This window comes from Schistocerca serialis, chromosome 10 (genome assembly GCF_023864345.2).
Source record: "Schistocerca serialis cubense isolate TAMUIC-IGC-003099 chromosome 10, iqSchSeri2.2, whole genome shotgun sequence".
NCBI classification, from domain to species: Eukaryota; Metazoa; Arthropoda; class Insecta; order Orthoptera; family Acrididae; genus Schistocerca; species Schistocerca serialis.
This window is the reverse complement of record NC_064647.1, coordinates 98851612-98865341: the sequence shown is the minus strand read 5'-3', so window position 1 is coordinate 98865341 and position 13730 is coordinate 98851612. Positions and strand designations below refer to the sequence as shown.

Below are 13730 nucleotides of genomic sequence, written 5' to 3'. Positions count from 1 at the left end.
ATATCCTTCAGCAGAGAACTCGAAAATGAGGCCCTTCAATTGAACTTTCTTCACTTGACGCTTACAGAGAAAAAAATAAAATCTCATTTAACTTTTTTCGTAGTGAAGCATATACCCATCAGATCATACCTGCGTCTTTTTTGAAACCACAATCTCATAAAAACGCTTTCTTTCGCTCTGCTATTCACAGAGCTACTTCTATTCCACTCTCGAAAGAAAAATTCGAGGAAGAAATTAATTTAATCAAAATAACGAGTACGAACCTGCCATAGTGAAAAAATCCTTAAAAAGAAAACTTAAAAGAGTTACTACACTCGGAACCTCTATCATTGAGACCAGACTAAAGAAGAAATTTTTTTCTATTCCTTTCTTGGGGCCCATCTCCTACCAGATTCAACGCCGTCTTCGTAATAAATGCAACTGTAATGTCGCCTTTTCAACTAATAATAGTTTAAAAAAAAAATGAATTCGTAATTTAAAGTCGACCCGTTCCCTTTTGAAAAAGTCTGGTGCCTACAAGATTTTTTGCGACACTTGCTCTTCTTATTACATAGGACAAACTGGACGTGCCTTTACAGTCAGATACAAAGAACACCTTTTAACAAAAAGTGATACTAGCACCCAAAATTAGTCTTTGCCGACCACCTTCTGATTACAAGTCACGCGCTAAAGCTGTTCACGATATCAACATTTTGCACACGGAGAAGAAAGGGCGTAGATTAAATGTTCTCAAAGAATCAGAAATTTTTAAATATCTTTCTGGAAATGATGGCCTCATTCTTAATGAGCAGCTGGAATTACGTAATAAAAGCTTCTTCAACGGTATAAAGCCGTTACTTGATATTCGATTTCGTGTTCCCTCGTGCAGTTACAGGAATATTCTCCTATCTAAATCGATTCATAACGTTTTGTTCATTAAATGGTTTACATTAACTACATTTCATGTTATACCGTTTTTCTACTCGCTGAGTTATTCAACCCCATTTTTAATTGTGTAACGGCGTTTTTAGCCTTTAAACTGAACTTCTAAGCTCTTATGTAGGCAAATCGTTACCATGTATGTGCTGTCATATAAAATTAGCCTCTCACTTCAAGTATGAAATAGTGTTCGCCATAATATTCGTCTGTCTATATTTTGAATGGTAAGTAGCCTGCTTGTGTTAAGCGGCTACTAATGTTCACCTGCCTGCAATTGGAAACTAGGGCGCCTCATTCTGATGCTACAGTAGCTCGACGTGTGAGCAGCCCATAGTGGCTTGCATTCTATATTTTCTATTTTAAAATTTTGTGCCTAAAGCTTTATCGCTTCATATTATTTTGTATGTGACATGTAAGTAGTCTTTCTTTTTTGTAGTGCTAGTCAGTACTTACAATCAAAAAATATTTTTTCCTAAAATTTTGTGCTTATGTTGTAGGCCAGTTTGAATGTTTTACCTCTGATGGAGGCACTCATAGTAGTGCGGAAGCATAAGTCAAAAAACTTCATTTTTGCGACCGAGGGCTGTTATTGTTTTAATTTTAAGTTTTTGTACTTTGATATGAACGATTTAAAAGCGGAAAGGAGTCGGCAGAAGACGAGCAACGGTATAGTCGAACACTGACCTCAAAAACAGAAGAATACGTGCAAAAACTGACAAAAATCCTTCTTTCGAATGGGTGAATAACTATTAGAGAGCTTACCGAAGACATTATCATCTTGTACAGGACTCTGCAAAGCATTTTAACCGACAGTTGGCAAATGAAACATTTAGTGCAAAATTCGTTCCCAGGCTTTTGAGTGATGAATAGAGGGCTAATCGTGTGTCGGTTTGCAGAGTTGAAGGATTCTTTTCTGTCAGATCCGGTCTTCATGCCCAAAACTGTACTGGAGATGAAACTTGAGTTTGTGGGTATGAGTCTGAGACGAAAATTCAGAGTCTCCAACAGAAAACCAGGGATCTCCTCCTTCTAAAAAGTCATACTCATTGAGGTTTTTTTTTTTTTCGAAATTGAGGGCATAGTACGATCAAAGTTCGTTCCAAGGGGAAGAAGTGTAAACGCCGAATTTTACAAGGGCGTACTGCAACGTTTGCGACACAGTGTACGACGAAAGAGAAGAGAAAAATGGGAAAAAGTCTTCCTTCTGCATCAGTAAAATGCGCCGTGCCAAATCTCCCGTTTGATTCGCGAGTTTTTGGCCGGAAAAATTGTTGTCGTCCATCAAAAGCAGCCTTACTCACCAGATTTAGCGCCATGCGATGTCTAGCTCTTCCTAAAAACTAAAACCGTTCTTAAAGGGAGACGTTTCGATACCATTCCTCACACCGGGAGGTCCACGACAGAGCAGCCGAACGCCCTTCCAAATGAAGCCTTCCATAAACGTTTCCAGCCATGGACTCAACGTTACGTTAAGTGCATTCCTAGACAAGGGCAGTATTTAGAAGAAGATTGAATCAAAATTTTTGTATGTTACTTCGTTTCTAATAAATCATCGTATTTTTTGATCAAACCTCGTATGTTGTTTCTTCAATATGTTGTTGTTGTTGTCTTCAGGGCAAAGACTGTTTTGATGCAGCTCTTCCTGCTACTTTTCATCTCGAAGTAGCTACTGCAATCTACATCTTGCTGTGTCTGCTTACTGTATTCATCTCTCCCCCTACGATATTTACACACTTCACTTCAGTGCTAGACAGGTGATCTTCATCTACATCTGCATAGATACTCTGCAAGCCACCGTATGGTGCGTGGCGGAGGGTAGCCTGTACCACCAATTCCCATTTCCCTTCCTATTCCAGTCGCAAGTAGAGCGAGGAAAAAACGACTATCTATATGCCTCCGTTTGAGCCCTAATTTTTTCGTATTTTATCTCCGTGGTTCTTACGTGTAATGTAAGTTGGCGGCAGTAGAGTCGTTCGGCAGTCAGCTTCAAATGCCGGTTCTCTAAATTTTCTTAATAGTGTTTCTCGAAAAGAATACCGCCTTCCCTCCGGGGATTCCCATTTGAATTTCCATAGCATCTCTGTAATACTTCCGTGTTTTTCAAACCTACTGGAAACAAATCTAGCAGTCTGTCTCTGAACTGCTTCGCTGTCTTCCGTCAATCGAATGTGGTACGGATCCCAAACACTCGAGCAGTACTCAACAATAGATCGCACCGCGTCCTATATGCGGTCTCCCTATATGCGGTCTCCTTTATAGGTGAACCACCCTTTCCTAAAATTCTCCCTACGACAGTTCTAACACGGTCGTTCCACCTCATGTCACTTTGCAACGTGGCGCCCAGATATTTAAACGACTTTACTGTGTCAAGCCGCAGAGAATTAATACTGTACACCTTGATGTCTCATAATGTGCCCTATCAACCGATCCCATCTTTTGCTCAAGTTGTGCCACAAATTTCTTGTCTCCCCAATTCAGCACTCCAGCATCTGTTACGTCATTGACCCACCTAACATTCAGCATTCTTCTGTAGAACCACATATCGAAAGCTTCTATTTTATTTTTACCTAAGCTGTTTATAGTCCACGATTCACTTCCATACATGACTACAATCCAGAAAAATACTTTCAAGGAAGGCTTCCTCAGCCCTGAGTCTATACTCGACGTTGACAAATTTCTTTTCTTCATTAGTGCTTTTCTTGCTATTGGCAGTCTACATTTTATGTCCTCTCTACTTCGACCATCATCAGTTATTTTGCTTCCCAAATAGTAAAACTGATTTACTACTGCAAGTGTCTCACTTCCTAATGTAATTCCCTCATCAACACCTCATTTAATTCGACTAAATTGAATTATCCTCATTTTGCTTCCGTTGATCTTCATCTTTTATCCTCCTTTCCAGACATTGTCCATTTCGTTCTGTTGCTGTTCCAAGTCCTATGCTATCTGTGGCAGAATTATAATGCTTTTATTTCTTCTCCCTGGACTTTAATTCCTACTTCAAATATTTCTTTCGTTTCCTGCAACGGTCACTCAATGTGCAAATCGAATAATATCTGGGATAAGCTATAACCCTATCTCAGTCCTTTCCTGCACCTCGATTCTTACAACTGCCAGCTGATTTCTGTACAAATTGTAAACACCCTTTCGTTTCCTGTATTCTACCCTTGCCACCTTTAGAACTTGAAAGAGAGTATTCCAGCCAATTTTGTCAAAAGTCTACAAATGCTATAAACGTAGGTTCGCCTTTCCTTAACCTATCCTCTATGACAAGTCCTACGGCCAGTATTGCCTCGCGGGGTCCTTCATTTCTCCTAAATCCAAATTGATCTTCCCCGAGGTCGGCTTCTATCAGTTTTTCCATGTTGCTCTGAAGAATTCGTGTAAGTATTTTGCATCCGTGACCTAATAAAATCATAGCTCGGTAAAATTCACCCCTATCAACACCTGCTGTCTTTTGAATTGGAATTATTATAATCTGGTTGAAGTGAGAGGGTATTTCGCGTGTGTCATACACACCAAATGGAAGAGTTTTGTTGTGGTTGGTTCTCCCAAGGCCATCTGTAGCTCTAAGGGAATGTTGTCTGTTCCCGGGGCCTTGTTTAGAAGAAATGGTTCAAATGGCTCTGAGCACTATGGGACTTAACATCTGAGGTCATCAGTACCCTAGAACTTAGAACTACTTAAACCTAACTAACCTAAGGACATCACACACATCCATGCCCGAGGCAGGATTCGAACCTGCGACCGTAGCGATCGCGCGGTTCCACACTGAAGCGCCTAGAACAGCTCGGCCACAACGGCCGGCGGCCTTGTTTCGACTTATGTCTTCCAGCCCTCTGACAAAGTCTTCTTATAATGCTACTACGGAATCTGAATGTTCCGAAACGTTGTAACGCTACTCATTTCCCACTGTGACTGCCGATACGATGTGCGAAAGGCCACGCTGATACTCCTTGGTGTGCGCCGCCCTCTCTTGATGAAGCTGTGTATCGCATCTGACGGAGTCACAGAAAGAATAGGTCGTAAAAGATGGTAGTGATAGGCATGCGGAAATAAAAATATCAGCGCGAAGTACAAGGGCCTGGAATGGTGCCGTCAAGCCAGAGGAACGGGGTGAAGGTCGTGCTTGCGTCAGTATCCCCACACGCCGCACCTTAACCAGCTCCGCTCTGCCGCCGTAATGAAGAACACAGCATTTACCGTAGTTGGATGAGATTTACGGCACAGTGCCCGGTGTTTTCTTTGCGGTATCCTTGTGGCCGTGAAGGTATTTACGGATACAGGCCAAGCACCGTGCGTTGTGCACCTGACAAACCTATCCAGATTGCTATTTATGTACTTGATACGGATACCAATCATGTGCGGCTTACTTACAGAACTGCTGCTGCCCCTTCGTGTATGACGTACAGTTTTACAGTCTCTTGAATTGCCATCCCACAAAATGCCTCGCTGTTTGAACTACCCTTTTGTCTCGGCGTAAGGCAAATAACTTATCATCGTAGTTATTTTACTGGCTTCGGATCTAGATACGTAAAATACACTAGTGGCCATTAAAATTGCTACACCGCGAAGATGACGTGCTACAGACGCGAAATTTAACCGATAGGAAGAAGATGCTGTGATATGCAAATGATTAGCTTTTCAGAGCATTCACACAAGGTTGCCGCCGGTGCTGACACCTACAACGCGCTGACATGAGGAAAGTTTCCAACCGATTTCTCATACACAAACAGCAGTTGACCGGCTTTGCCTGGTAAAACGTTTTCGTTATGCCTCGTGTAAGGAGGAGAAATGCGTACCATCACGTTTCCGAATTTGATAAAGATCGGGTTTGTAACACTCCGGTTTAATCTACTGACTTATCCCGCTCGATCGGGATCTGATAGCAGCCCAAATAGATAATAATTAATGTGACCGTGTGCCTAATGGGGCTGGCAATCGGATTGGACTGCTACGGAGATGTTACATTCCATTTTGTCCTTCTCGAATGCTGTAATAAAGAAATGTCTGGTGCCAAGAAGAACGACAACACAGCTTCATTAATCAATGACCTATATTCATCACAAAAACACAAGGTAAGGAGATAGCCACTGCCTTCGTCGTACAGAATTAATAACGGCTAATCTCAGCACAGGCCCTTTAGTTATTCATTATCGTCACACGCAATTTCAATCATTGTAATCCAACACTACAATCCAACACTGCAATCCAACACTGCAATCCAAATGATGCCGGCGCGGTAGACGCGTAATTACAAATATCGGCACAAAAATATCACTGAATCACACTAGTAATTATACTTTTTCACTTTCCCGAATATTCCTAACACAAAGGGGTTAAACCACGGCGATGGCCACTCCCTTTGTCGGTACGGTCTTGCATTCCAGCAACAGACCTCCACCCGGCTCGGCCCGCAGCGCGTACCACACTACAACTCAACACTCGCTCTCGCTCTCGCAACCCGACATACACTATCGATTGTTTGTTCTGTCGACCTGTGCTGTCGCAAAACTTATAGTAAGGGCCTACGGACCCCTTACAGGTTGTAGCCGATCGCTTTTGCGGTTTACCGTATCGCGGCATTGCTGCTCGCGTTGGTCGAGATCCAATGACTGTTAGCAGAATATGGAATCGGTGGGTTCAGGAGGGTAATACGGAGCGCCGTGCTGGATCCCAACGGCCTCGTATCAGTAGCAGTCGAGATGACAGGCATCTTATCCACATGGCTGTAACGGATCGTGCAGCCACGTCTCGATCCCTGAGTTGACATATGGGGACGTTTGCAAGACAACAACCATCTGCACGAACAATTCGGCGACGTTTTCAGCAGCATGGACTATCAGCTCGGAGACCATGGCTGCGGTTACCCTTGACGCTGCATCACAGACAGGAGCGCCTGCGATGGTGTACTCAACGACGAACTTGGGTTCACGAATGGCAAAACGTCATTTTTTCGGATGAATCCAGGTTCTGTTTACAGCATCATGATGGTATAATCCGTGTTTGGCGACATCGCGGTGAAACCACATTGGAAGCATGTATTCGTCATCGCCATACTGGCGTATCACCCGGCGTGCTGGTATGGGGTGCCATTGGTTACCTCTTGTTCGCACTGACGGCACTTTGAAAAGTGGACGTTACATTTCAGATGTGTTACGACCCGTGGCTCTCCCCTTCGTCCGATCCCTGCGAAACCCTACATTTCGGCAGGATAATGCACGACCGCATGTTGCAGGTCCTGTACAGGCCTTTCTGGATACAGAAAATGTTCGACTGCTGCCCTGGCCAGCACATTCTCCAGATCTCTCACCAACTGAAAGCGTCTGGTCAATGGTGGCCGAGCAACTGGCTCGTCTCAATACGCCAGTCACTACTCTTGATGAACTGTGGTATCGTGTTGAAGCTGCATGGGCAGCTGTACCTGTACACGCCATTCAAGTTCTGTTTGACTCAATGCCCAGGCGTATCAAGGCCATTATTACGGCCAGAGGTCATTGTCCTGGGTACTGATTTCTCAGGATCTATGCACCCAAATTGCGTGAAGATGTTATTACATGTTTCGTTTTAGTATATCTGTCCATTGAGTACTCGTTTATCATCAGCACTTCTTCTTGGTGTAGAAATTTTAATGTTCAGTAGTGTATTTCGAGGAACGACGTACAGAAGGCAAAAATTCATCAACTTCGGGAGATTTTACGGTAATAAGGTCTTAATTAATACAAAATTACTTAAAATGTAGACGTCAGTAAATCCTCTCCAAGTAATGGGCATTATACGAGGGCTATTCAGAAAGTAGACAACGTTTTGGCATTAAAAAAACTAAGTGCAAGAAATACATTTTACTATATACATCTGAAAGGGCAACTTACATATTGCTTTTCCACATAGTCACCAGACTGAGATACTTATCATAACGGTGGACAAGCTTTGAAAGACCTTCGTCGTTAAATTCTGCCGCCTGAGACTTCAGCCAGCGAGTCGCTTCCGCCTGGAGTTCGGCGTCGTCATCAAAGCGCTGCGTTGCAAACCAGCTCTTCATCTTTGGAAAAAAGTGGAAGTCGCTTGATGCACGATCGGAGCTGTAGGGCGGATGAGGGAAAATTTCCCGTTTGAATGAATTAAAGAGTTATTTTGGGCGGTTTGCCGTTGAGGTCGGGCATTGTCGTGCAAAAACAAAATTTTGGATGTCAGCTTTCCTCGGCGTTTGTTTTGAACTGCTCCTCTAAGGCTAGACAGTATCGGGCAGAATCAAACAACAAAGTCCGTGAATCTTGTGGAAAAACCGAAACATCCGTTAGCGTGAAGCGACGGTTTTCACTAATCGTTTTATCAACTTTAGCCACAAGATCGTCAGGCACAAAGCTCCAGCGTCCTCTCTTCTCTTCATCATGAACGTTGGTTCGGCCATTTTTTAACCAAGTGCACCATTTCCGGGACGGAACATTCACTCATTACGTTGTTTCCGTACACTTCACACAGTTTACGATAAATTTCTATAGGTTTTATTTTTTTTTGCCAAGAAAAACCGTACCATAAACCGCACCTCACAATTGGTGGCATTTTCGATTTCAGCACACATTTCAAATTCGAATATCGAAAAAATCAGACGCGCTGAGACGTTCCCGCTGTCACGCATGGATGCCGACGTAACTGCCGAGCACGCACGTACCAAAATATACGCGATCGATGGGCTTAGCGGCGTTAGACGGAAACGGTCGCTACTTTCTGAATAGTCCTCCTAGTTTTGGAGACTCTTTTTTTTAAAGAAATAAGTAAATTAGAAATTGGATCGTAATCTCTAAACTGATTTGTTATTGTCTGTCTCAGGTGAACCGCTTCTATTAGGAAAATACGAGGGATGTTCAAAAAGTTACGCAAAGCATTTTTTCTCGGTCAGTTTTCGTTGAAAAAACGGGGAATTTGTTGTGCGACATTGCAGTGCCCTTATGTTTGCATGGATGCATGTCCAAAGGGACTTTGCGTAGTAATTCAGAATAACGCAGGCACTGTAACACCGTATTTATCCGCCGACACCGGGCAAGCGACTTTCAAGTAAAATGCCTCACCTGTACAGAAATATATATAATGGCTGTAGAGTACAGGTTGACGGCATATGGAAGCTTGAGCCTGTCTCTGATATGTGTGCGGATGGCCGAATGGTAACTGACCGCTAGTGATAACCGCATTCTGGTACGAGTGCGGCACAAATTTCATTATTGTCATTCCTTCCTGCAACTGATGGTTGTCCGTATTCGGAATTCCGAAGACATGTAATGAATTTCTTGTGGAATAACGTGAAATATTCCCACTTCAGCCCCTATAGTTACATGAAGATCAGATAGGGGACGGTGCTATACATAGTATTCGAAATGACTTACGTATCGGAAGGGCGTTTTAAGCACAGGGCTGTCAATGAGTTGATTTTGGCTGAAAACCATAGAGGTTTTGTATCTCATTTTGTTCTATATTGTTCGTTGATTTGTTCGGGGTGAACGTCTGATGACACCCGTACAGAATCTTCGTTCATCCGTTCATTCAGTGTTTTTTATTACAGGACTCCGGGAGTAGACAACATTCCATTACAACTACTGATAGCCTTGGGAGAGCCAGTGCTGACAAAACTCTACCATCTGGTGAGCAAGATGTATGAGACAGGCGAAATACCCTCAGACTTCAAGAAGAATATAATAATTCCAATCCCAAAGAAAGCAGGTGTTGACAAATGTGAAAATTGTCGAACAATCATTCTAATAAGTCACGGCTGCAAAATACTAACGCGAATTCCTTACAGACGAATGGAAAAACAGGTAGAAGCAGAACTCGGGGAAGATCAGTTTGGATTCCGTAGAAATGCTGGAACACGTGAGGCAATATTGATCCTACAACTTATCTTAGAAGATAGTTTAAGGTTGGGCAAGCCTACGTTTCTAGCATTTGGAGACCCAGAGAAAGATTTTGACAGTGTTGACTGGAATACTCTCTTTCAAATTCAGAAGGTGGCAGGGGTCAAATACAGTGAGCGAAAGGTTATTTACAATTTGTACAGAAACCAGATGGCAGTTATAAGAGTCGAGGGGCATGAAAGGGAAGCAGTGGTTGGGAAGGAAGTGAGACGAGGTTGTAGCATATCCTCGATGTTATTCAATCTGTATATTGAGCAAGCATTAAAGGAAACAAAAGAAAAATTCGGAGTAGGAATTGAAATCCATGGAGAAGAACTAAAAACTTTGAGGTTCGCCGATGACATTGAAATTCTATCAGAGAAAGCAAAGGACCTGGAAGAGCAGTTTAACAGAATGGACAGTGTCTTGAATATCAACAAAAGCAAAACGAGGATGATGGGATGTAGTCGAATTAAATCAGATGATGCTGAGGGAATTAGATTAGGAAATGAGACACTTAAAGTAGTGGATGGGGAGAGTAGATTTGGGGAGCAAAATAACTGCTGATGACCGAAGTAGAAAGGATATAAAATGTTGACTGGCAATGGAAAGGAAAGCGTTTCTAAAGAAGAGAAATTTGTTAACATCGAGTATAGATTTAAGTGTCAGGAAAAAAAAAGTCGTTTCTGAAAGTATTTCTATGGAGTGAAGCAATGTATGGAAGTGAAACGTGGACGATAAATAGTTTGGATAAGTAGAGAATAGAAGCATTCGAAATGTGGTGCTACAGAAGAACGCTGAAGATTAGATGGGTAAATCACATAACTAATGAAGAGGTATTGCATAGAAGTAGGGAGAAGAGATATACGGGCACAACTTGGCTATAAGAAGATATCGGTTGGTAGAACATGTTCTGAGGCATCAAGGGACCACCAATTTAGCACTGGAGGGCAGCGTGGAGGGTAAAAGTCGTAGAGGGAGACCAAAAGATCAATGCACTAAGCAGATTCAGGAGGAAGTAGGTTGCAGTAGGTACTGGGAGATGAAGAAGCTTGCACAGGATAGAGTACATGGAGAGCTGCATCAAACCAGTCTGTGAACCGAAGATCACAACAACAACAACATTACGGAGGGCAGATAACCCTGTGAACGAACCCGCTGAGCTACCGTGCCGGCATAGAAAACTAATCTGGATTTCTTACTACGGCAAATATATAGTGTTAAGGATAGTCCTTATCATTGTTGGCATCACATTGTCAAGTAAATTCGGGTAAATAATGTTAGAGGACGCATCTAAACACTGTTTACTTGCGAGCTTCGCAGATGTACATAGTCGCTTACAAAATGCCTACGTAGACCTGCCAGTCGACAAAAGCACCCTGAGCCGGATGAGGTGTCTACCACAATCATAAAGAGGTCGCTGAAGCCTGTCTGATGCCCTGCATTTCGGCCGGCCGCAACTAGCTGTGACGCTTACAATGTTGGAACGTGCGGACACTCTCATTTCAGGTGATTCTCGGATGACAAACAACTTGCTATTCAGAATGAGATTTTCACTCTGCAGCAGAGTGTACGCTGATGTGAAACTTCCTGGCAGATTAAAACGGTGTGCCGGACCGAGACTTGAACTCGGGACCTTTGCCTTTTCCGGGCAATTGCTCTACCAACTGAGCTACCCAAGCACGACTCACGCCCTGTCCTCACAGCTTTACTTCTGTCAGTACCTCGTCTCCTACCTTCCAAACTTTACAAAAGCTCTCCTGCGAACCTTGCAGAACTAACACCCCTGAAAGAAAGGATATTGCGGAGACATGGCTTACCCACAGCCTGGGGGATGTTTCCAGAATGAGATTTTCACTTTGCAGCGGAGTGTGCACTGATATGAAACTTCCTGGCAGATGAAAACTGTGTGCCGGACGAGACTCGAATTCGGGACTGTTGCCTTTCGCGGGCAATTGCTCTACCAACTGAGCTACCCAAGCACGACTCACGCCCCGTCCTCACAGCTTTACTTCTGCCAGTACCTCGTCTCCTACCTCCCAAACTTTACAGGAGCTCTCCTGCGAACCTTGCAGAGCTGGTAGAGGACTTGCCCGCGAAAGGCAAACGTCCCGAATTCGAGTCTCGGTCCGGCACACAGTTTTAATCTGCCAGGTAGTTTCAACTTGCTGTTCAACCGGGCGTCTCTGTTTCTGGTGCTGACGTACTCGTCCAGCAGTTGGGGTAGAGACGTGTGGCCGCCGAATTTCTCGCCGCCTAACACAAGACCGTAAAGACCCCAGGGGGACCATCTGCACGAAACTGCTTTTGTGTTACGACGCTGATCGTGACAGTTTTTGTCGAACACCGTCACAGGCTATGAAACGTGGACTCTTCACTTCGAATTGGAAACAAAACGGTGATCTAATGAGTGTTGCCACACCATCTCACCTCTGCAGAAACACTTCAAAGGCACACCCCCGGCATATGAGTCATGGTCTTATGGGAGTGTATAGGGGTATTCTATTTTATGTCCTCCCTCATAGTGCAACGAACAACTCGGACCTTATTGTGGTATCCTCAGGGTATTTAAGAAACGACTTCAGCGCGTTTGTCACCACAAAAATGCAAACCAACTTCTGCTTCCCCTTCAAAATGAAACGCATCTCACAAGTGTGCGAACATGACAGGAGCTCACGAAACTTCATCCGACTGTTCTTCCTCACTCACCCTACATCCCGGATCTCCCACCTTCCGCTTTTCATCTGTATGATCCAATGAATGATGCTCTCCACGAGTAGCAGTACGAGATGGAGAGGTCACTCACTGGTAAAGCAGTGCATAGGCTCCAACATCGACCTATAGAGTGGTACCAAACGGACGTACAGGTCCCACCCGGAAGTTGGCGTAAGGCTGTGGCATTGACCGGAGATTGAATTGGAAAACAGGCTTTGTACAGCCAAAAGAGTGAGGAATAGTTTGTTGTATTGGAACCATGAATAAAACCAACCTACCTACACACACAAAAAAATGTGTATCATTAGTCACTAAATGCCTATCGTAAAAATAAAATGCACCTCGTAAAATTAATTTGCCATCATAGAAATCGTATCTGGGGCCCTAGAACATGTATGCGACTGAGGAGAAGCCATAGTCACTAAAAGCGTGCAGGGATGTGATGTCAAAAAGACGTGTCTTCCAAGAAACTCGAGACGCCATAATGGTTTCTGTATTTAATCGTTTCCGTACTATGAGTTACGTGTTATGACAATATTCCGTTTCAATAAAATGGCGCAGTGAAGATTTAGCATAGATACGCCACTCTTCATGCGATTGGTTGTAATTAATATCAGTTAATGAGAAATCATGGGCAAAAGCCTTCAGAAGGTCCTTAGATGAATATTAATTTCTTGTACAGCATTGTGGAACACCTTGGCGGCGATTCCGCAACTGTGGTGATGGTTTCGAAGAAAATTTCAGCACCAGTTGCAATGGAACTTACATATTATTCAGAATGAGAGATGTTGTAATGCATCCTGCAAAATAAGAAATGAATGACTAAAATGAAATTCTTAATGTTAATTGTTCGGGAGGTGGGACACATTACAATGACGGCAATAGCAGCACATTAATGACATCGTCAAGTAGAATTTTTGAGATGGAAAGGAATTAAGAACCCCTACTGTACAAGACTAACCTACTTGCTGGATACGTTAAGGCACAGAGGCAAAGAGAGAGGAGAAGCTTGGTGATACCAGAGCGTGAAAATATGAAATCCAGTGTAATAAATTATCTGCATTGTAACAGAACTAGTAACCGGACTTCTAAAACGTAATTTAGACTGCAGGACAGACTTATGAGAGTATAAACGTGCATTCGATACTGCCCCGGAGGGAAGGAGACGTTCTTTCGATGGGACACCATTGAGAAAATGTAGAGAACCGACAT

The 13730-nt window shown here is 43.3% G+C and overlaps 1 non-coding gene across 1 annotated transcript; it reads right to left on the bottom strand.

Moving 5' to 3' along the window:
- Window positions 1-11411: 11411 nt before the first annotated feature.
- On the bottom strand, window positions 11412-11486 carry Trnaf-gaa (transfer RNA phenylalanine (anticodon GAA)). Its single transcript has one exon. It is a non-coding gene; the product is annotated as a tRNA-Phe (tRNA).
- Window positions 11487-13730: the final 2244 nt, after the last annotated feature.